This window comes from Pinus tabuliformis, chromosome 5_1 (genome assembly GCF_031772625.1).
Source record: "Pinus tabuliformis cultivar Carrire ecotype Pingquan chromosome 5_1, CPIR1, whole genome shotgun sequence".
Classification (NCBI taxonomy): Eukaryota; Viridiplantae; Streptophyta; class Pinopsida; order Pinales; family Pinaceae; genus Pinus; species Pinus tabuliformis.
Genome location: NC_142305.1, coordinates 206,114,877 through 206,140,601, shown reverse-complemented (window position 1 = coordinate 206,140,601; position 25,725 = coordinate 206,114,877).

The window sequence follows — 25,725 nt, the reverse complement described above, 5'->3', positions numbered from 1 at the left end:
AACCCCTCTTCCAACCACGGATGGGGTACGGACTAGTAATATTCTCCCGCGGAAATTCTATCTTATACCCAAGGTTTTCTCTGCCCAAAGCAGACCAGGATGCATGCCCCCTGGGTTCCAGTCCCATCTTTCTGAATCACTTGCACTCATCGGGAAGGAGGACTGGGGGTGGAGACATTTCTTGATTGAATAGATCATTCAGGGTTGGTATGTGACTATTTGCGATGCGTGATCCCGGAAATGAAAGTTGGTCTACGAGCTTGACCATCCTTCCTTCGTGTGGAAAACACATTACTCTAAAGAGTGAGGAGACAATTGCTCCCATGCAATATATATAGTCTCGTCCAAGGAGTAGGTTATAATCCAAGGGTCCTTGAACGACCATCACGTTCATTTGAACGGTCTTCCCTTTCAATGTAACAGGCACATTGGGGAGGATCCCTAATGGTCGACTGGTTCCTTTATCGAAACCCGAGAGATTTCTTATCTCAAGCAAAAGCGCCGGGGAACCCAGTGCTTTCCAAGAAATAGAGGAAAGGATACTCACAGATGCCCCTTCATCAATGATAGTGCCAGCCATTACCATTCTGTATATTTGGACTATGATTCTGAATGGTATACTGGCTGGCAAACGGGGTCTGCCTAGTTGGTTCCAATCAAAGGATACAACCAGGTTGCTTGGTGGTGGGATCGAATATACGGCCGGATATGACCCTGACGATGTTCCTTCCTGCGATAAAGGAATGGGTGCATTGCCCTGATGCTCATCAGAGTCTGTGTTGATGAAAAGAAGCTGGATGGTGTCATCCTTATTCTCTTCAGTGAGGGTGTCATTTGAAGATGAATCTTCAGTGACGGTGTCATTTGAAGATGAAACTTCTGAAGGGAGAACCGGGTCAACTCCCGTTTCGACCTTTGGACTCTCGTCTGGTCTGGATTCAGTAGGTTCATTTTCAATGACTGACGCTTCAGCTGACCACTTGAGCGGGCCAGCTGTATTCTCAACCAACGAAGGACTTCGTACAAGTTTCTTGTATCCAAGAGGAAGTCTCAATGGTGAAACCGGACGATCTTCCAAAACTCTCTTCGCTTCGTCTAAGGAGGGACAATGGTGGATGGCGTGATCGCCTTCACACAGTCTGCAGGGGGATCTTGCTCCCCCTCTTTGTCTTGAAGCTTCACTTTCGCTGGTTGATGGTAAGCATTCAACATGGCTATCAGAGGTTGATGCTCCCAAACTGTGCAAACGAGGGGACCAGTCCCTTAGTATCCGGGGAATACAGGGACAATCTCTATGGAAGTGGTCTCCTCTACATATGACACATGGCGATTTAGGCCCGGTTTGTGCTGTCTGTGGATTTTTGTCAGATGTCTTTTGCTTGCCCCCAATCACCTTAGGCTCCTTCTTCTTCTTCTCTCTCTTCTTCTTCTCCTTCTTCTCCATGGGAGCTTGGCTTTTGGCGGCTCTACCTTGCGAAGATGAAGGATTGGAGGAAGAGTTATAAGAAGTAGAAGGCTGGTGGGCAGCTCTAGACTGATCTAACTGTTGACTCGACTGTTCAGGAACCATGGTGTTCTGAACTACATTGGTTGAGAATAGCCAAATTGGCAGGCCAATTGTCAGTCCTGGAAGCGACAATGTGGCCATGTGGGGCGCACCAACTTCTCCCCAAGAGGATAAAGGACTAGGATTTCCATCACGTGGAATTCCTTGGTTGGTGCGTTCCATGCTCTCGACCTACAGATCAACGCAGGAATAGGAGGTGATTATGTTCCGTTTAAAATAAATTTTATAACGACGCTTTAGACACAACTTGCTTTTTCACTTTTTAAGAGTCAAGAAAAAGCTAAAGATGACTCTAGTCTCCTTCGATGTTTTAACGAGCCCGAAGTGACAAATGCTCGAATGGACTTTTTCAGTTATAGAGTTTGAAAAAGGCCAAAAGAAACTACTCTGGAGTTCTAGGCAGAGGGTGTGCCAAACTTTTCGCAAAACCACAGAATACGTTTTACGGTACGGGTGGTCGATCTTCGTGAATGTTGTGTTCACTACATTGCGATCAGTAGGGCGGCTGACATGGCTTCCTATGGATAAAGGCTTTGTTCCTATAGGGGTCTCCCAATATATACGCGACGGTACGTGGGAGCACAAGTCCGTATTGATACTTATCGCTTCACTGTGGAGGAATCACCCAACCACTCAACGCTAAGATATCACGTTTAACGACGCCGGAACACGTCTCTAGCTTAGACCTCTATGTGTTTGCATTATGTTTCAAAGCGCTGTTATGTAAATTCAATTCATTTTAGGTTGATCTTGTTTAGCAGTTTGCCTTTATGGATCACCACGAGATGTATCGTACAACTCCTAAATGCAGTCTAAAGATGAGAAGCAAGCTTTTTCAATCTTTTCAACTTATGAAAATCTTAACTACTGAGGGAAAAGAAAGACATCATCTTTTCACACAGATCATAGAGCACACACTAATGCACTTTTTCCTAAATCAACATGCAAACTGTCAAAATGCACATGCACAATGCCGGTATTTCTTTTCTCTTTCTTAATGTTGATGTACTACAAAAAGAAAGCTGTTGTATAACTTTGAATTCAATTTCAAGTGAAAGCAAACAAGCTTTTGTCCAAAATCAAAAGACACCTTAAGATTTACTTGTTTCAACACTAGAAATACATAAATTCAAACCATATGACGAAAGCAAAAGCTGAATCAGCTATGAACAGCAAACAAACTAACTCTTAAGATCAAAACGACACTTTATCACAGGTCTAGATCTAAGAGGTCACAACAAGACTAGTTCACTTTCGTTATGGGAAACTGCAAATGATGTAAGAAATACACAAAGAACAAATACAGTTTCTTTATACAACCGAGGTGGAATAGTGGCAAAGAAAGGTGGTTTCAGATAGGTACAATGACTGATAACAGGCTGCAAAAACCGGGATGAAAACAGGGCAACAGAAAGCAGAGAACCCCAGTTGCACAAGGCCACACTGGTTCAGCACGGGTAGAACACTGTTAGTTTGACATTCAGCGTAGGTAGCCCCTTCGGGACCTGCGATGAAATGCAGACTGCCTTCACAGTGCCTGCAATGAAGAGAGAAACTCTCGTTTTTCTCAGGTTCTGGGTCACAGATTGCTCAAAAATCAATAGTTTTTGGCCAAATCAAAGCTATCAATCAAGTACACACTAAAGGATGAAAAGGAGGATGAAAAGCTATCACTAAGAGCTATTCAGAGTCCTTGTGGATCAGTTCTTCAAATCATAAACATGCCCAAAAACTGAGCTAGAGTAGCTGCCCTCTACTTTGCATTTGAAAGATCCAAATGCAGTTCGATTCGGTACTCCCTGTGTTTAGGAAATGAATAGCAAAAACACAAACAACCAATAAGATACGATCCCCCAGTGGAGTCGCCAATTTGTTGTTGGAAAAGTATCCAATACGGAATGACCCTATCCCACTCTAAGGGTGATAGTACCTCAACAACAATCAAAGCAAAGCTATCTAAGATTTCTTCTTTATGAAAGTAAAATAGGAGAGAAAGAGATCCACTAACCGATGTCTTTCGCTAATGGTTGACCCAATCTTCTCTCCTTGCTGCTTGCTCCCAACTCCTTGCTCTTTCACTGGCCCAGCTACACCAAGATCCTGCAAAATGGCAAGAGAGGGAAACTACAAGAAGCATACATTCATAATTGATTCAAGGATTAGAATAAATCAAATACACAAGTATAACAATACATCATTGAGACACATGCATATAGAAGAACCTCAAATGCTTTATTAATGGAAGAAGTAAAGTTCAGGAAGTGATACAACCATAAGAGGCCCAATCCAGCATCACCTTCCCAGCAGAAATAAATCTCCTCTTCACCTCCTTCAAAGCAAGTCACCCAATAGTTCTAAACTCAAACCAACAACAATTCTTTACATTCACAAGATTCCAGCCTCCTTAGACCTCATGAGAGAGATCTATATATAGGAGTTTTGGAGAAAGGATGAGTCAGCTTGAGGCTGGCATAAAGTTGACTAGTGTCCTCTATCACTCCAGTTATTCTTCAGTTCTTGAGTCCACTTTGAGGTTCTTGCTTCCACTTGGAGATCTAGAACCTCTTACTCATCACCAGTCGAATTCCCTGATCCAAGTGTCATTTTGGAAGCTTCCTGGGCATTGACACCTTGAGGAATGACTGTGCCACATGTCCCAATTCGCCCAGCGCAGCTAGCCTTCTTTGCAGTTGACATTCAGTGCAGGTAGATAGTGGAGCAGTTGACATTCAGCGCAGATGCTCAGTGGAGCAGTTGACATGATCCAGAACTGCCTTGTTTTTGAGTGTTTTCAGGTGGAGAACTTTTATTCAGTGCTGTGGTTTGCTGACCTTGTTCCTCTAGGGGTAGGAACAACATGTTTAGGGACTTTGGATCCCTTAGATTATGGACATTTCATGCTTCATGCTGTAAGGCACAAAAATGTCTATAACAGGGTGGTGGAGGTGTGGACGGAGGTTTATGCGGTGGAGGTGGAGGTGGATTGGATGGATGATGTGTCCATGGAAAACCCTATGTTATCAGCTGGACAACACTTTGTGGTGAGGCTCGTACCGCTCCCTCATCGTCAATCGAAGGAGGTCTAATCAAGGCAATGGCATAACCCATTTTTCACATAACATAATTTTAATCTAGGTACTCAAAGATCATAGATACTTAGCTCATGGTGCTTTGAAAAATCATCGCTCTGCTTTGTTGTAGTTGTCTAAGGTATCAACTGTGAATTCTGTAACAAATCCACCTAGAATCGGATCGAGCCAATGATCAAGAGCTCGCATGATCTGATTTTCAGAGGGTTCTAATCATCGCACTAATTTAGGAGTTCACGCTATAGGATTATCAAGATTACACCTTCCTTGGCTGGCTGTCAATTTAGCTAACCACTCATACAATTCAATGGGGAAAGTGTAGAATAATATTTCTTGTATTTCTGTATACAAATACCTCTTCAAACAATCTTCATTCGAGAGGCATGGATTCTTGTTTTCTTGTGCTACGAACTCGTGAATCTTCCGATCCAACCACTTTTAAATTTATTTCTTGATCTCATTACAGTGATGTGACATCAAACATCTCTTTCAATAAGATCTTAGTCTCGACAACGGAATCATTTTTTGGCTTAGGGGGTCCTGACCTAGGTTCAGAGTTAGTTGCACCAACCAACAAATCCCTACGCTACTGGCCCTTTTGGCAAAAAACCATATAGTGCAAGCTGCAGTCTCACCAGAAGTAGTGTGCGGGGATGTAAGAAAAAAATTTCTGCATCCAAAGATGAGAGTGATGTCTTTTAGCGTCTCAGATTTGCCTTCGTGCAGATCGATAAGCCCATAGGGCTCAGTATTGCAAGTTTGTTAAACAAGCCCAAACCTTCATGAAGGTCTTTGATCAGCATTTGCACACCCTTAACAGTCTATTTATCCACTTACGTGCATCAAATATCAACCATAAATTAGTGTTCAGACATATCTACTCAAGTTACTTAGTAAACATAACAGAATTCATCAACGTCTTTGCTAAAGTACTTAACATGCATTGCGTACATTTATTAAGACTTTTTCAAGAGAATCATGCATAATTAGGTCAATATTCCATAACACATTATTCATCAACAAAATATATAATAAATAGAAGTAAATAGAGATAAACAAATATACACAAGAATTCTTGGTAACTTTCTTTATTGATCTTCAATACAGTATTGCAAACTCAAAAAAACCTTGTGCACTCATCTGCAAGGGTCCTTGCACTTGACTGCAAACTCTACCTAGGCCTATGTGTGCTCAGCTATAGAGCCTTTCTTCTCCTAAATGACCCACTTCTCTACGCTATCACTTCTCTTCTGTTAACCCATTACATCCCAGATATGCCTTAGACTCTCTAAGAGACACCTATTTATAGTCATTTTTCATACAATCCCATGGTCCTCGAACCATGGGTGGATCTCAAAATCAACTCAAGATTTACATAAGAAAGGGGCTAAAACCCCTTTGACTCCTAATAATCTACGCACTCTATATCCACAAGTCACGGAGACTTTACATTACTTACAAAAATATATCAAAACTTGGGTTATTTTAACCCAAAAAATGACCGAGGGCTCCCCATCCCAATAGTTTCACTATTTAGTTGTCTTGTCCATTTTTTATTTTGGCTGCCACTTGTGTTAATACATCATGGTTCATTTACTTACAACTGTGATACCCTTTATACACTCCTTCCACACTTGTTTTAGATCACTAACGTTGCATCATAATTTGTATTTTAGAGTTTTGAATACTCATGAATGTTAGGACCTTAGCTTATGATTTCGTATTGCTTGCAACCTTAGCTTATGATTTCATATTTCATGCAACCTTAGATTATCATTGTTGTCTTATCCATCATACTTATGTGCTTGTTTCATATTCATGTTTTTATCATTGTAACTTTTGTCCCTTTTCATCATATACTTATGTATTTAACATTGAAATGACCATAGTTTTAGGTCATTTCAAATCAAATTTTCTTCATATTTTTACAATGATACTAACTTCTTGTTCTTGTTTTGTAGATTCATAAAATAATCCTTGAGGTTGTATAGACAATTTCTCCATGATGCAACAATTTTTTTTTCAAAATGAGTTGTGGCAAACAATATTGGTCAAAAATTGCAAATGATATGGTTGTGTAATGAGATGCGAATGTATGGTTTGGTTGAGTGATGAGATTGTGTATGTATGGTTAAGTGATAAAATGAATGAATATCTAGGGTAATATAGGATAATTTACAATGTACATGGCTAGGAGTATTACATATTCAAATTTTAAACTAGGTTATCAATATTTAGAAAGAAATTCAAAATCTAAGGCTTTAAGAATGCTTTTAAACTTATAGTAATTTCCTTTTACTTGATAACTCCTTGTCAATGCCTTAATGCTTTTTTCAACACTTGACCTTTCCAAAATGAATTCTTGTCAATACTAGATTGTAAATAGATTCTTGTGGCTTTTTCTTAGGTCCCTTTGATGTTGATTTCAAGCATGTCCCTTCGATAGAGGATATTTAGCTTGTTTGAAACAGGTCCCTTTCTGATAAATTTTGATTATAATGTCTCAGGTCCCTTTTGTAGTACAACTGCTTGACATTAAACCATTGCATGGTTTGTTGATTTATTATGAATCTCCCCCCTTTCTTATCTTAAGACTTGTCCGCAAGTCTTTAAATTTTTGTAGGATGATCTTGCAAAAATAAAAATGAAAAACATGAAAGAGAGAATTCATATTGTCCAAACAAGTTGGTTTTCTTATATGAATTTGAGTTTGTATTGTGCTAATAACCTGGATTTTCAAAACCAAACTCCTTTAATACTTTATTTTATTTTTTATTTTTTAAATTCTTCTGGAAATAGGGAAGCCATATTACTATGTTGTTCCAATGCTTGCATATTTTTTTCTGTTGAGACTCTGTTCAGAAATTATTCTTTATTGATAGGTTTGTTATAAATTATGAGTCTATGACCATTAACTAGAAATAAAATTGTTGCTTCATCAATTGTTTTTATCTTGACTACTCCATTTTCAAAGATTTCTTATATTTCATATGGCCCAAGCCAATGAGTAGTGAACTTAGCTTTGAAATATTTGTACTTGGAGTAAAAAAGATGTGCCCGGTCTCCTTTATGAAAATTTTTAATTTTGATAGATCTATCATACCATCTAATTTTCTATTGCACTAGTGAGGTATGTTTTACTGCCTATTGTTTGATCTCATCTAGTTCATTCAGTTGCATAAGTCCCTGTTGTTGAGCTTCTAATAGATCCAATCCTAATTTTTCTGCAATTTTGAATGTATGAATTTGAAATTTGATTAGTCACGAAATTTCTTTACCATCTACCAGTTGATATGGATTGAATCTAGTAATTATTTTCCATGTAATTCTGTATGTCCATAATGCATCTTTCAATTTTTCTGACCATTCTTTTCTATTCATTTGTATTGTATTTTTCATTATGTTTTCCAGAACCTTATTAGTATATTCTACTTCTCCATTTTCTTGTGGATGATACGGAGTAGAATTTTTATGCTTGATTTTTTACTTTTCTGTAAGATCTAGGACAAGTTTAGAAGTGAAATGCATTCCCTTATCTGTAACAATCCATCTTGAAACTCAAAATTTTAGAAACATTTCTTCAAAGAGGAAAGGAATCATTATTTCTTTTGTTGCTTGTGCCACTTCTTTTGATTCAACCCATTTTTTAACGTAGTTTGTACATACTAAGATGTACGTATTTCCATCTAAACGCAGATTAATTGGTCCCACAAAGTCTAGAGCCCATTGTTCAAATGGTTTTATAAGTCCTTGTGGTTTCAAAAACATCTCATCTGATACTACAGGTATTCGAGTTCTTTGACTACTATCACATCTTTTGCAATAGGTCTTTGAGTATTTGAAAGATTTAGGCCAGTAGTAGCCAAGTTTGAGAACCTTGTATGTTGTCTTTTTACCAACAAAATGGCCACCACATGGTTCATCGTGACATGATTTTATAATATTAAGAATTTCATCTTCTCTTACACATTTTCTTATCAAAATTTTAGAACTATTATAAAACAGGTTACCATTGACCCAAGTATATCTAGCACTCTATTTAATTATTTTCCCTTTCTGCTTGCTAGTAAAATGGGATGGTAGTATTCTATATCTGCAAACAATGGGGTTTTATATGTTACCAAAAATAGATGCTCATCGAGAAAGTTTTCCAAAACAGGGATAAGATCATCAGGAGAATTAAGTCTTGACAGAAAATATGCCAATTGATTATCTTTTCCTGGTTGATCTAGAACAATGATATTGAATTCTTGAGTTAGTAACAACTGCCTTGTAATTTTGCCATTAGTTATTGTTTTGTTCATTAAATATTTAATGGTTGAATGATATGTGTGAATAAATATGTGATAGCCTATTATGTAATGCTTAAATTTATTGACTACATGCACAACAACTAGCATTTATTTTTTAGTTACTATGTAGTTTTATTATGTTGGTGTTAATTTTTTCTTATAAAATAAATGGCATAGTTAAACTGATTTTCCTTTGTCCCAGAGATGTTCGTATAGTTGTGTCTCTGCAGAAGGACTGGTAAGAAACCCTTTCTTTCACATCTGAGGGTATTTGGATGTGATGCATATGTACATGTTCCAAAGGAGAAACGAACCAAGTTGGATAATTAATATGAAAAGTGCATCTCTATTGGGTATAAGGATGGTTTAAAGGGTTATAAGCTTTGGAACCCAGCAACTAGGAAGGTTGTGTATAGCCGAGATGTGGTGTTCAGAGAGGTGAAAAATGTTATTAAAAATTAAGTCCAACCAAAGGAACCTGAGAAGATGGAGTTTGAGCTAAAGGAGGAAGAATCGAACTCTACATCAGAGGAGGAATTAGAAGATAAAGAGTCACAAACTCCAGGTATAAGAAGATCAGTTCAATAAAGAAGGAAGCCAGAAAAGTATAGTCCATCTGCTTTCTGTTCAAATTTTGCTTTATTTATTACTGATGATGATCCCAGAACTATGAAGGAAGCAGTAGATTCAGAGGATGGAAAACTCTGGAAAGAGGCAATGGTTGATGAAATGGCATCTTTGCACAAAAATGAGGCTTGGGATCTGGTGGAGTTGCTGGTTAGAAGGAAACCCATTGGCAGCAAATGGGTGTTCAAAAAGAAGACAAATGTAGAAGGAAAGGTGGAGAAATACAAAGCTCAGTTTTTAGAAAAAGGTTATTCCCAGTTGCCAGGAATTGATTTTGGTGATACTTTTTATGCTACTGCCAAGCTAACTTATATTAGATTACTTTTATCTGTTGTTGTTGCTTTTGATTTTGAGGTAGAACAGATGTATGTGAAGATACAATTTCTTCATGGGGATCTGGAAGAGGAGATCTGCATGAAGCAACCTGAAGGCTTTGCGATGAAGGGTAAGAAAGAACTGGTATGAAAGTTAAAGAAGTCTTTGTATGGGTTAAAACATTCACCAAGGATGTGGTATCAGAAATTTGATACATTTATATGGGGACTTGGCTTCACCAGAAGAAAATCAGATCACTGTGTGTATTTTAAATTAATTGGTGACCGTGTTATTTATCTGGTCTTGTATGTGGATGATATGTTGCTGGTTGGAAATGACAAAGAAATTATCCAGGATTTCAAGACCCAATTGTCCTCCAAATTTGACATGAAAGATCTTGGTACTGCAAACTATATTTTGATCATGGAAATTAAAAGAGGCCAGGCAAAGAGGAAGCTTAGTTTAAACCAGAGGAAGTATGTTGAGACAATTCTGTAGAGGTTTAATATGCAGGATATTAAACTGGTTAAGGTTCCTATTCCTGTAGGTGTAAAGTTATCTGCTAAACAATGTCCCAAGACACAAGAAGAGGAAGAGGATATGTCCCATGTTCCATATGCATGTGTAGTCGGTAGCCTGATGTATGAAATGGTCTGTACTAGACCAGACATTGCACATGCAGTGGGAGTATTGAGCAGGTTTATGTCAAAACCAGGGAAGGAGCATTAGAAATCAGTGAAGCGGGTTTTTAGGTATTTGTGTGGCACTAGTGATTATGGTTTGTGCTACCTAGGAAGACTAGGATTGGGATATAGTGTTGGATATTTGTGGCTTTGTTGATGCAGACTGGGCTAGATATTTGGATTAGAGAAGATCTACAAGTGGGTATGTGTTTAACCTATTTGGAGGTGTAATTAATTGGATGAGTAAGAAACAATTTGTAGTGGCACTATCAACTATAGAGGTAGAATACATGGCAGCCACTCATGCAAGAAAGGAAGCAGTTTGGTTGCAGAGATTGTGCCCAAGTATGCGGTTATTACAGGGACCTATAAGGATAGACTGTGACAACCAAAGTGCAATTTTCGTGGCAAAGAACCCTGCTTATCATTTAAAGACAAATCACATTGATGTTCAATATCACTTTGTGAGGGATATGATAGAAGACAAAAGGGTGTTGTTGGTAAAGGTGGACACTTTGAAGAATACTATAGATGCATTGACAAAATCTATGAGCTCTGAAAATTTCTCTTGGTGTAGAGAAACAATGGGCATTTCAGGGCTGGAAAAATGACTGAGCTCTCCTGTGGCCCCTAGTGGAAAAAAAACAACAAGTGGGAGAATGTTGAGTTGTGTTATATTCTTTCCACGACTAACCTACGCAGTGAACCGAGGGGTTAGAGGGGGGGTGGAGCCCCCCCTTCATTGTGCCAATTGTGCAACGGGGGGGTCACATGGGGGTGGTAGCCCCCCCTGTCCTGGGGGTTTAAGGGGGTGAGTAGCCCCCCTCTATGAGGTTTAGGGCAGCGGCCCGGGAAATTTTTTTTTTTGGACCCTATATTAGGTTGGGTGAACCTACCTATGGTTTTCAGTCCATGGTATTGGATGCTTCATCATGTATAAATGTGAATTGTAACATTGAGAGGAATATAATTAAAAGTCAAGGTGGTAGTACCGGTTTCGGGATCCAAGCGAAAATCTCTGTATATATGTGTTTTATGTGTTATGCTCTCACATTGTTTATTTTCTGTGTTTTAGAATTCTTATGCAAGTAATTTCTATACGGGGTTAAAACCTACACTATGGGGCACAATAATAACAATATGGGGACTACATGGGCAAACCAATATAATAAGGGGGTTGTACTAATAACAATAAGGGGTTACACTAGTAGTATAGGGACCTCACATGCCCCTCTCCTTCAAAAAATGTTATCCTCAATGCTTGCGTAATTCTTGATGCTTTTGTATAAAATTCTTGTGCTCCCATGTGGAATATTTTGCAGGTAATTTCTTCCGCTTCATGAGATACTATAAAGTTGATCGATTTTGTATTTGTTGGGTTCTTTCTTTTATGACTGCTCCATGTTCCAATATGATTTTTCCTTCCTCGATAAGTTCTGGCCATATTGTTTGAACTAGGATCTTCTGCAACTTTTGAATGAGTGGCCACACTTCTTCGTCCATATTCCATTCATCCCTTGCTTCATTTATCCAATCTAGTTGGATAATAGAAATATCCCAAAACAATGCTTGATCGAGGTGGATATTGGCGGCCACCCGCTAATTCCACTTGGATCCCCTCTAGTGCTTCTTTTAGTTTTTTCATTTTCCTTAATTATAGCACAATTTACTATTTTTAGCAGTTTTTCGGGTCCTAAACTTCCGGAGCCATTTTGAGGCCCTAAATGACGTTTTTTGGGAAATCTACCACTAGCAATTTTTGTGTCTAAAAATCATCTTTTCCGTCGTATTCCTCGGAAATATCTTTCCAATGGGCTATCATGCACATCAAACAGAGATAGTACGACCAATTCACGACCCTGGGAAGTTGATGTACCAACTTACCCAAAAACGGGGCCCACAATTTGGCGTTTCATCTTCTAGGGTTAGGTTTTGGAATGTGAAGGTTTTTCCATTGTTAATAGGCCTTCGAGCCTCATTGTAACATAGTTCAGAGGCATGTAGCCACACATCTCTTCTCAGAGATAAGCTACCATCGCCATAGCTGGTTTATTTCCATTTCTGGTTGTAAGCATATTTTAGTATTTTCCATTAATGAAATGAAGTATTATTTCAACTGCATCATTGTGTATATGGTTATCGCGGTAACTTGTTGTGTTCCTATTTAAGTTTGGATCAATGCTTCCACATCCTCATCATTTCTTGAGAGTGCATCTGCAACAACATTTTGCTTCCCTTTTTTGTAGATGATTTCAAAGTCATAACCAAACATATTTGTGACCCATTTTTTCTATTCTTCTAAAGACAATCTTTGTTCTAAGAAGTATTTAAGACCATCATGATACATTTTTACCTTGAAGTGTCTTCCCATTAGGTAGGGTTGCCATTTCTTAAGTGCATGTAGTATTGCCAACATTTCCTTCTCATAAATATCTTTTTGTAAATACTTTCCTTTGATTGGATGACTTTTGAAAGAAATGGGTCTTTCTTCTTATATTAAAAAAGCACCAATTCCATTTCCTGAAGCATCACATTCCACAATAAAGGTTTTTGTGAAGTCTAGCATAGCTAAGACCAGTGCTTGGCACATTGCCTCTTTAAGATGTTTGAAGGCCTTTGTTTCTTTTGGATTCCATGCAAATGAATCTTTCTTCAATAATGTTGTTAGAGGTGCTGCTATTCTCCCATAATTCTTAAAAAACTTGCAATAATACCCTGCCAACATGAGAAATCCTCACAAATGCTTTATAGATGTGGGGATTTTCCATTCCTTAATGGATTTAATTTTGCTAGGGTCTACGTTAACACCTTTATGAGATACAATAGGACCCAGATATTCCACCTCTTGTACTCCAAAGAAACATTTAGATATTTTTTCATATAATTGTTTCTCCTCCAATAGTTTGAGAACCCTGTCAAAATCTTGAACATGATCCTTCCAAGACTTGCTGTAGATTAGGATATCATCAAAAAATACTAACACAAATTGTCTAAGGAAGGGTTTGAAAATGGAATTCATCAAACCTTGAAATGTAGAAGGTGCTTTGATAATTCCAAAAGGCATGACCAAATATTCATAATGACCCTCATGAGTTCTAAATGTCCTTTTCATAATGTCTTCACTCTTCATTCTAATTTGACGATATGCTGAATGAAGATCCAACTTGGAGAAGTAAATTGATCCATGCAATTCATCCAATAATTCATCAATGACAAGAATGGGAAATTTATCTTTAATAGTGAGCTTGTTGAGCTCCCTATAGTTGAGACACATGTGCCATGATCCATCCTTCTTGTGCACCAATACTACCGCAACAGAGAAAGAACTTTCACTAGGTTGAATTATACCAGCCTCTAGCATTTCAGCAAACATATGCTCAATTTCACTCTTTTGGGCATAAGGATATCTGTGCGGCTTGATGTTTGGAGGAACACTTCCTATAATCAAATTAATAACATGATCATGTTCATGAATAGGTGGGAGGACTTTGGGAGTCTCAAATACCTTGGAATGAGTGTCCAATACTTTTTGGAGATCTGGAGAAATAGATGATTTCAATGTGGGAACCTCTAGTGAACATAATTGTGCAATTACGCCTCGTTGTTCCTTATTTAGAAGCTTCTTCATACTGTTGGAGCTAATTATCTTTCCCTATTTCCCTGCAATACCCCTTAATTCAACTTCCTTTCCTTCAACACAAAATTTCATGAAAAGTTCTAGAAAAATAAAAGCTATTGTAACCAAGGAAAGTAGCCATTGGACTCCTAGTAAAACATCAGCACCACCCATTGGAATGGAGAGAATTGGGTTATTCAATACAGATTCTCCCATGGAGAGCTTGATATTATGGCAGTTTCTAGAGAAATTTATGGTTCCTCCACCTACAACGATCACTTGTGATCCGGATTTAGACAGGAACGCAATAGATTACAGAGATAACCATAAATACAGAGATGCGATAACCATAAATACAGAGATGCAGCGGAAATAATGCTTCATTTCATTAATGGAAAATACTGAAATATGCTTACAACCAGAAATGGAAATAAACCAGCTAGGGCGATGGTAGCTTATCTCTGAGAAGAGATGTGCGGCTACATGCCTCTGAACTGTTCCGAACTGTATTACAATGAGGCTCGAAGGCCTATTTATTGTTGAGAAACAATGGAAAACCCTTCACATCCCGAAACCTAACCCAAGAAGATGAAACGCCAAATTGTGGGCCCCGTTTGGGTAAATTGGTACATCAATTTCCCGGGGTCGTAACTTTGGCATACGATCTCCGTTTGACGCGTACGATAGCTCGTTAGAAAGATCTATCCGAGTACTACCACTTTGGGAGGCAACATCGGTCCATGGACCCATGTTGCTCCAGAATCCCAAAAAAACGTCGTTTAGGGCCTCAAAACGGCTCTGGAAGTTCAGGACCCGAAAAACTGCTAAAAATAGTAAACTGTGCTGCAATTTAGGAAACTGAAAAGACTGAAAGAGACAATTGTGGGGGTCCAAATGGGTTGGTGGGTGGCCACCAACATCCACCTGGATCATTCCTCCCCCCTTAGGAAGCAATGGTCCCCATTGCGTTGAGTTCCTCCATCTGCTGAACTTGTCATGCAATCTCTGATGTGTCCAGAAATGGTGGAAAGCATGGTCGACGATGGTCCACATTGAATACCCGGTGCAAGCGAAGGAATGGAGGAATGCTGTGCTTCAAAGCATTGTTGCCCATAGCCTTGGTACTGCTGTGAGGACCATGTCGGAGTGGTCGGAGCTTCTGGTGGGCTCTTGTAAGGCGTTCTTTCTGCAGATGTAACCAAACTTTGTTGCCCACCTGAAACTTGTGTGGTACCCATGTGGGTGAGGAGAAGTTGTTCCTGTGTTTTGTCATGACCGTCTCCCTTTGCTGCTGCTGCTGTGTGGAGGAACCCTTTGCAGGGGTCATGGATGTAGCAACGATCTTCCCCTTACTTTGGGAGTGAACCAGACAAATGAATTTCCTGGTTTGGGAGATGAGCTTGCTGCCTTTCTTGGTAGTGATCAAAGATGTGGCGGTAGGTGGGGCTACCTCCGGTATCCTGTATAATGAATTATTCAAAGAAATAATGACAGCACGAGGCCTTGACTCATACACAGCATGTCGCCTCCACAAGTATGGCTGGCCTAATAATACATCACAAACATCCAGAGGTGTAACATCACACAATACCTCGTCTGTGAAGGGCTTGATGCTGTAGGGAAGGCGGCACTGCTGGCGAACTTTGAGATCTCGTCCTTCGTGAAGCCACCCGATACTGTACGGCTGTGGGTGTGGTGTAGTCGGTAGGCCCAACTGCTTCACGACCTCTGCTAAAACCAGGTTCTTTTGGCTACCACTGTCGACAATGAATCGCAGCGGTGAACCCTTCACCCACATCTGTGAGTGGAAAAGACGCTCCCCCTCCTCTGGATCTTCGGGCTCATTTTTCTTGATCTTGGCGGTGGCAACAGTGGCACTGGGATCTGCATCAATGATCTGCTTCCCTTTGCCATTCCCCTTGTCGGGTTCTGGCTCAGGATCGGAACATGCATCTGATTCGGAAGCCTTCAACTCGGCCACCAGCGACTGCTTGGTCCGACACTCACTTGTGTTATGAGTGGGACTCTTGTGGAACTCACACCACTTTCCTGTGTCCTTCTTCGGCTTCATGGTGTTGTTCTTTTCTTGCGGCTTCGACGGGTTGTCTTGGGTCACCCCGCCTTGGCTTTGTCCTTTGGGCTTCGGATTTGCAGATCCAAAGTCTCGCTTCTTCTGTTTGAACTTTTGCTCGATTTTGACAGCGTATCGGTATGCTGTGCCGAGTGAGGGGATGTTCAAGAACCCCATCTCTTCCTGGATGTATCTGTGTAGACAGCCACGGTATTTGAGTACCAGATGCAGCTCAGAATCTTTGATACCCAACTGTGTGCGAAGGGTATGAAAAATGTTTGTGAACTCCGGCACATCTTGGTCTCGTCCCTGCCGCAGTGTGGTCCATTTGATGTATTTGTCCTCATAGCTTCCGACAGGGTAGTACTGCTCCTTGATGGCATCCCGAAAGTCATTCCACGTGGGTGCGGCCGAAAATAGTGAGCCTGTACTTTCATTCTTCTGCTCGCAATAGGTTTCCCACCAGTCCTTGACGTGGGGGGCTGCTTTGAGAAGAGCGAAAACAATCTTTTCCCGACTTGAAAATTCATGAACAAAAAAATACCCATCTAGCAGATTTAACCATTTATCTACGGCATCTGCGTCTATTTTACCCTCGAATATGGGGATTTCAAAATTCACTTGTACCTTAAACGGTGTGGCATTTCCAGAGTCGCTGTTGGAAGTCGATGCATCGCCTCTAGGTAGCCGCTGAAGGATCTGCGCAAAGCTATCCATCATCGCGTTCCTTTGCCGCTCGAGGGCTTCTTCGAGCAAGATTTTGATAGGATCTCCTGCCCCCTCGTCTTTCTTCTCATCCGCCATGGGAGGCCGTCGGGATTTGCGAGGCTGGTCTTGCAAAGGTTCGACCAGTTCAAGCCCTAACTCCTTATATCCCGACCTCGTTGGGGACATGCAAAGAAAAACAGAGAAAAAGCAGACCGCTCTGATACCACTGATCCGGATTTAGACAGGAACGCAATAGATTACAGAGATAACCATAAATACAGAGATGTGATAACCATAAATACAGAGATGCAGCGGAAATAATGCTTCATTTCATTAATGGAAAATACTGAAATATGCTTACAACCAGAAATGGAAATAAACCAGTTAGGGCGATGGTAGCTTATCTCTGAGAAGAGATGTGCGGCTACATGCCTCTGAACTGTTCCGAACTGTATTACAATGAGGCTCGAAGGCCTATTTATTGTTGAGAAACAATGGAAAACCCTTCACATCCCGAAACCTAACCCAAGAAGATGAAACACCAAATTGTGGGCCCCGTTTGGGTAAATTGGTACATCAATTTCCCGGGGTCGTAACTTTGGCATACGATCTCCGTTTGACGCGTACGATAGCTCGTTAGAAAGATCTATCCGAGTACCACCACTTTGGGAGGCAACATCGGTCCATGGACCCATGTTGCCCCAGAATCCCAAAAAAACGTCGTTTAGGGCCTCAAAACGGCTCCGGAAGTTCAGGACCCGAAAAACTGCTAAAAATAGTAAACTGTGCTGCAATTTAGGAAACTGAAAAGACTGAAAGAGACAATTGTGGGGGTCCAAATGGGTTGGTGGGTGGCCACCAACATCCACCTGGATCAACTTGACACTCTAGTGCTAGATATAGGATGTAATTCAATTCCTTGGCTATCTTACAATCAATAAATTATGGGTACTTCCTGAATCAATCAACACTATTACCTTTCTCTTCCTGATATGTCCTTATATCTTGATAGTTTTAGGAGTGGTAATTCCAGCCAATTCATTACAATATATGGTCGGATTCATTTCTTCTTTATCTAGGGTTTGTTCCTCGAGTATATCCTTTTCTTTTTGACATTTCTTGTTCCTTTTCTTCCTCCTCTTCACAATCTATGTACAATAATTTCTTCTCGGCACACTTATGACATTTAGTGTATTTTCTATCACATCTGTAACAAAGCCCTTTTCTCTTCTTTATTCCAATTGTTGTGGTGTCAACCTTGTAGGTTGTGGACAGCTAGGGCCAACAACACTTCCATCCTTATAGTTGCGAGTGGTAGGCTTCCTGGTTGCCATAGTTTTGCTTTCCATTTTTCTTGCTAACCTGAATGCCTTCTCCAATGAATCAGGTTTCCAAAAGTGAACCTCATGTTGGATATTATTCTTTAAAGTTCCTATGAACACATCAATCCTATGCTCCTCTGGAATATCTTTTACCCTTATTTTCAATTTTTGGAAGTCCTCAATGTGCTCTATCATTGAACCCTTGTGTTTGAGATTTATCAATTGGATAAAAAAGGTGTTGGTTTTCGTATAATCATAATGTGTTATCATTTCTTTCGCAAAAATTTCCTAAGTGACAATTTATTTACGAGAGAAAAGCCATCGATACCATATGTAGGTTTTAACCTCATACAAAAATTACCTGCATATGAATTCTAAAACAAAGCAAATAAACAATGCGAGAGCATAACACATAAAACACATATACACAGAGATTTTCCCCTGGGTCCCAAACCGAGACTACTAGCTTGATTTTTCATTATATTCCTTTCAATGTTATAATACATATTTATACATGCCGAAGCATCCAATAACATGGACCGAAAACCATCGCGTCCAAAACCATGGATCGAAAACCATAGGTAGGTTCGCCAAACAGAAAATTTCCCAAGGCGCTGCCCCGAACCTCATAGAGGGGGGTAACCTTCCCCCCTCAAACCTCCCTGTGACACCCGCACTATGCAATCCGTGCAACGAAGGTGGGGCTCCACCCCTCCTCTAACCCCCCAGTTCACTATGTAGGTTAGTCGTGGAAGGAATATAACACAACCCAACATTCTCCCACTTGTTGTTTCCTTTCCACAAGGGGCCACAGGAGAGCCTAGTAATTTTTCTAACCCTGAAATACCCATTGTTTCTCTGCACCAGGAGAACTTCTCAAAGATCACAGATTTTGTCAATGTATCTGCAGTATTCTTCAAAGTGTCCACCTTTACTAGCAACAACTCTTTTTCTTCTATCATATCCCTCACAAAGTGATACTGAATATCAATATGTTTTGTATTTGAATGATAAGCAAGGTTTTTGCCAAGAAAATTGCACTTTGGTTGTCACAGTCTATCCTTATAGCTCCCTGTACTAACCCCATACTTGAACAAAATCTATGCAACCAAACTGCTTACTTTCTTGCATGAGTGGCTGCCATGTATTCTGTCTCGGTAGTTGATAATGCCACTACAGATTGTTTCTTACTCATCCAAATGACTACACCTCCTAATAGGTTAAACACATACCCACTTGTAGATCTTCTCTGATCCAGATCTCCATCCCAGTCCGCATCAACAAAGCCAGAAATATCAAACACTCTATCAAATCTGGTCTTCCTTAGTCGCACAAACCATAATCACTAGTGCCACGCAAATACTTGAAAATCCGCTTCACTGTTGTCGAGTGCTCCTTCCTTGGTTTTGGAAAAAACCTACTCAATACTCCCACTACATGTGAAATGTCTGATCTATTACAGACCATTGCATACATCAGACTACTAATTGCACTTGAATATGGAACACGAGACATATCCTTTTCCTCTTCTTGTGTCTTGGGACACTGTTCAACAGATAACTTTACACCTACAGGAATAGGAACCTTCACTGGTTTACTATCCTGTGTATTAAACCTCTACAATATTTTCTCGACATACTTCCTCTGGTTTAACCAGAGCTTCCTCTTTGCTTGATCTCTTTTAATTTCCATGCCCAAAATATAGTTTGCAGCACCGAGATCTTTCATGTCGAATTTGGAGGAAAATTGGGTCATCAAATCCTAGATAATTTCTTTGCCATTTCCAACCAGCAACATATCATCCATATTAATTTAAAATATACACAACGATCTGCTTTGCTTCTGGTGAAGCCAAATCCCTGTATAAATGTATCAAATTTCTGATACCACATCCTTGGTTATTGTTTTAACCCATACAGAGACTTCTTTAACTTGCATACCAATTCCTTCTTACCCTTTAGCGCAAAGCCTCCAGGTTGCTTCATGTAGATCTCCTCTTCCAAATCCCCATGAAGAAATGTTGTCTTCACATCCATTTGTTCTACCTCAAAATCAAAAGTAGAAGCAATAGATAAAAGTAATCTAATAGAAGTTATCTTGGCAACAGGAGAAAAAATATCACCAAAATCAATTCCCGACACCTAGGAATAATCTTTTGCTACCAATTGAGCTGTGTATTTCTCCACTTTTCCTTCTACATTTATCTTCTTCTTGAACACCCATTTGCTACCAATGGGTTTCCTTCTAGTCGACAACTCCACCATATCCAAAGCCTCATTTTTGTGTAAATATTTTATTCCATCAACCATGGCCTCTTTCCAGAGTTTTCCATCCTCTGAATCTACTGCTTCCTTCACAGTTCTGGGATCATCATCAGTAATAGATAAAGAAAAATTTGAATAGAAAGTAGATGGACTATACCTTTATAGCTGCCTTATTTCTCGAACTGATCTTCTTACACCCGGAGTTTGTGGCTCTTCATCTTCTGATTCATCCTCTATTGTAGAGTCTGATTCTTCCTCCTTTAGCTCAAACTCTCAGGTTCCTTTGGTTGGAATTCATGTTTAATAACATCTTTCACCTCTCTGAACACCACATCTCGACTATACACAGCCTTCCTTGTTGCTGGGTTCCAAAGCTTATAACCCTTTAAACCATACTTATACCAAATAAAGATGCACTTTTCAGATTTACTATCCAACTTGGTTCATTTCTCCTTTGGAACATGTACATATGCATCACATCCAAATACCCTCAGATTTGAAAGAGAGGGTTTCTTACCAGTCCATACCTCTAGTGGAGTCTTACCCTCTAAAGTTGATGAAGGTTACCTATTGATCAGGTAACATGCAGTATCCACTGCCTCTGCCTAGAATTTTTGTTCTAACCCGACACCACTGAGCATGCTTCTTGCCCTTTCCATCAATGTCTTGTTCATTCTTTCTGCAACTCCATTTTGCTGAGGTGTATATGGAGTAGTCTTCTGTCATGCTATACCACACTTCTTATAGAATTCTTCAAATTCCTTGCTGCAAAACTCTCCACCATTACCTGTCCTCAGCACCTTTATCTTCTTCTCTATCTGATTTTCCACGAGAGCCTTAAATTCTTTAAACTTGTCAAAGACTTCAGATTTCCTGTTAAGGAAATATATCCATGTATTCCTTGAGAAGTCATCTATAAATGATACATAGTACATAGACTTACCCAGTGATGGAACCTTCACAGGTCCAAACACATCACTGTACAAAAGCTCTAATATCTATTTCGCCCTCTTACCACCAGAGGGGAAACTCACCCGATTCTACTTCCCGTATACACAATCTTCACAGAAATCAAAATCCACAGAGCTATTACTCATACCTTCTAGCATACCTATACCACGAAGGATTCAATGGCACTTCTCTCCAATATATGCAAGCCTTTGATGCCACAACATGGTCTTTTCTCCAGAGACCACTAGATTTTCTGCTCCACTTTCAAGAACCACGGAACTGTTGCACCCATCAACAATAGTGCTACCTTGTAGCTTGTATAGATTCCAGTCTGAACTCCCCACATCAATACTAGTGCTCCTCAAACCATCTTGCAGGTATCCTTCTTGAACACTGGATTTACACCCACATCATCCAACTTGCTTACAACAATCATATTTTTAGCTAATGCAGGAATATGAAAAAGACCCAAAAGTGTTCTAACCCTTCCACCTTGCAACTTCAACTTTAATTTCCTGTGACCAATGATTCTAGCCTTCCTATCATCCCCTAAGAAGACATCATCACCATCGTATTTATCATACTCGTAGAACCACACTCTATGGGGAGTGAAGTGAAAGGATGCACCTAAGTCAATCAGCCATGCCTCATTATCTACATGTGTACTTGAAGAAGCCAAGTACACATTCCCACCTTCATTTGAGGTGGTTTTTGCCTCTGCAGAAGGAGCACCATCAGATCCCTTTCCTTTATCAGGAGCTTTAGATTTACAGACCCTTTTGAAGTAGCCTTCCTTTCCGCATTTCCAGCATCCCACCTTTATAGGTTTTCCTGGAGATTTATATCTCCCTCTAGATTTAGATCTCCCACTCGATGACTTATTTTTGTTTATATTATGGGTCCATCCTCGTACAAACAAGGGATCACCATTCTAGCTCTCCATAATTTTCCGTCTCATCTCCTCCATCGAAAAGGCTAAGACTATTTCATCAAATTCCAAGGCAGTTGCATTGCTACCTACTGTAATAACCAGAATATCCCACGAATATAGTAGAGAACACAACAAACTGATGCAGTTATCTTCATCTGAAATTTTAATATCAACAAATGCTAATTGACTTACCATAGTATTAAATGCATTCAGATTCTCTGTCATCGAGTCTCCATCTTTTATCCTCAAGTTATATAGCTTTTTCCACAGGAACAATTTATTCACCAGAGACTTAGATTGGTACAAAGTCCGTAACTTGTCCCACAAATCCTTCATCGTAGCTTCCCCTGATACATTCAACAATACTAAATCTAAGACACACAATCATATTGCGGTCTTTGCCTTTCAATCTAGATTCTTCCATTCTTCATGGGACACTCCTGTTGGTTTAGTATCTGGATGTACCATGATCCACTGATCTTTATCCACCAACAGATCCTCCATCTTGAGTTTCCACAACTCAAAACTCTAACCATTAAATTTCTCGATCTCTATCTTTCCACTGCTCGCCATCTTCTTTCACCACCAGAATTGATCTCGCAGATCTCCCACTGAATAGGGTCTACCACAGGCCCGAGCAAAACTCCTCAACAACAAATGCATCCCCTTGAAGCCAAAACAGCTCTGATACCAAATGTAGGTTTTAACCTCGTACAGAAATTACCTGCATACGAATTCTAAAAATAAAAAATAAACAACGCAAGATCATAACACTTAAAAGACATATACACAGAGATTTTCCCCTGGATCCGAAAACCGGGACTACCAACTTGATTTTTCATTATATTCCTTTCAATGTTACAATACATATTTATACATACTGAAGCATCCAATACCATGGACCAAAAACCAGAACATCCAAAACCGTGGACCGAAAACCATAGGTAGGTTCGCCCAACCTAATATAGCATCCAAAAAAAAAATTCCTGGGGCGCTACCCCGGACCCCGTAGAGGGGGGCTACCCGCTCCCCTCAAACACCCCTATGACCCCCCCGCTACACAATCAGTGCAACAAATGGGGAGCTTGGCCCCCTCTAACCCCCCAGTTCACTACATAGGTTAGTCATGGAAAGAATATAACACAACCGAACACCATAAAAACTTATTTGGTTCCAAATATAAAGTTGCAATACATACCTTTTGTGTGTTTTTCACGTTATGGAGATCAATAAATTGCTCCATATGTATTATCCAGGTTTCAGGATCCTTGCCATCAAACTTCCTCATATCGATTTTTGGAACATGGTGGGTGTTCAATCCATGACATTCATCTTAGCTTCCATGCCATCCATCTTAGCTTCCACGCCATCCATATTAACTTGCACGTTATTCATATTAGCTTCCACGCCATTCATCTTGGCTTCAGTTTCCTTTGGTTAGAGTGAAATTTGTTGTACTTGGTCTTGTAATTTGAGATATCATGTTGCATTTCTTCCTCTTCTTCACAAGTCATGCTAGATCTTTCAGGTTGCTTACTAGGTGTTTCCATTTTATTTCTTCAGGGCATCAATTAATGCTAAGAATTCTTCACATTCGATTTCAATTCCTTCAAACTAATTTTTCAAACCAATATTATGCAAAATTTAAAAAAAACTACAAACCTTTTTCTCACTTTGTAAGAGATCTATATTGAATCTATTGTATCTCTATAACTGCGGATCTAAAATATCTAAAATTGCGTCTTGATGTATCCCCTTGAGTCGTGTTTCTAACCCTGCAACTCTTATTAAGATTGGATTCTCCAAGGAGAGTTATGCGAAATCTCCCATGGTGGTTGGATTATAGACTAGTTCCATAGAGAAAACTTGTACGAAGTGTCATGTGTCACTGTTTCAACCTTAGTACCTAAAATTGATATACTGAAAACTATAGGATGTCCTCTTTTTGAAAATTCTTACGAAATTTAAATCTAATGCTCAGAACAAAATTTATGACAATTTTCCCTAGGTCACATGTTTGGGATGTAACTCGGGAGTCTGCAAAAACCCTAACTTCCTTAAATCATATCTCCAACAATATAGTGGCACAAGCTCTGAATTTCAGACCCAAAATTTAAAATTATTTCAGATCAAATGGGTTTTTTCTTTAGCTTCTAAAACATCGCAAAAACAAAGTTATAGCGAAAATTAAATGATGTCCTGTTTGGAGTAGCAAATCCCTAGAATCCAAAGTTCTAATACCAAATTTTATGAAACCAGCTCACAAAAAGATAGAAAAGAACGATAAACACCTTAGAATTCAGCCTCTTTGAGGGGGAAACCTCCTTTACATTACACAAATGAAAAATTCTAGGATGATACAAATAACAAGACCTCCTTTCTATATATAGGAATTCAAGGGGTCATAATATGATCACATCCGACATAACAATAATAATGTAACGACAAAATAATAACAATAGTGGGCCTCTATGGGGCACAATAATAACAACACGAGGACTACATGGACATAACACTATAATAAGGGGGTTGTACTAATAACAACAAGGGGTTACACTAGTAGTATAGGGACCTAATAGTAAAGTTATGTTACCAAACTTCTGAACTAAGGAAGAAACCCATTGACTATGAGAGATAGGGTAGATGAATCCTACCTGTAACAGTTTCTGCACCTCCTCTTTCACTATCTCCTTCATCATTGGATTCATTCTTCTTTTTTGTTGTCTTACTAGTTTGATTGTTTTATCTGTGTAAATGTGATGGATACATGTTTTTGGATGGATTTATTGCGTGTCTGTATAGTCCCAGGAGAAAGCTTTTGAATATTTTTATAATAATGTAATTACTAGTTGTTCTTGTGATGATTGTAGATTATTACCAATATTTAATTTCTTTCCACGATTGATTTTAATGGTTTTTCTTTGAGAATTGGTAATTGAGTTGACATGAAAAATGCTTTTAAATGAATTTTGTAATGATTGAATAGTACAATTTTCCTGAAAACATTGATTTAGAACATGTTTTGTAGCTTCATATTGTGTTATTCTTATCTTCTCAGAAATATCAGGTTCTCAGATAAAAAGGTTTATTAAATCCTCATTTTCTTCTTCTTCTCTAAAATTAAAGGCTTGATTAATACTTAAAATAGGTAGAGTTTCTTCCTGTTGATCAGCAGGCCATGATAGTAAATAATGTGATTGAAGAGGAAGATAGAGTGTGATATGTTTCCTTTCATCTCCATTTGCTATGATCATGCATCCTAATATGCATATAATGAAGGCATCTAATG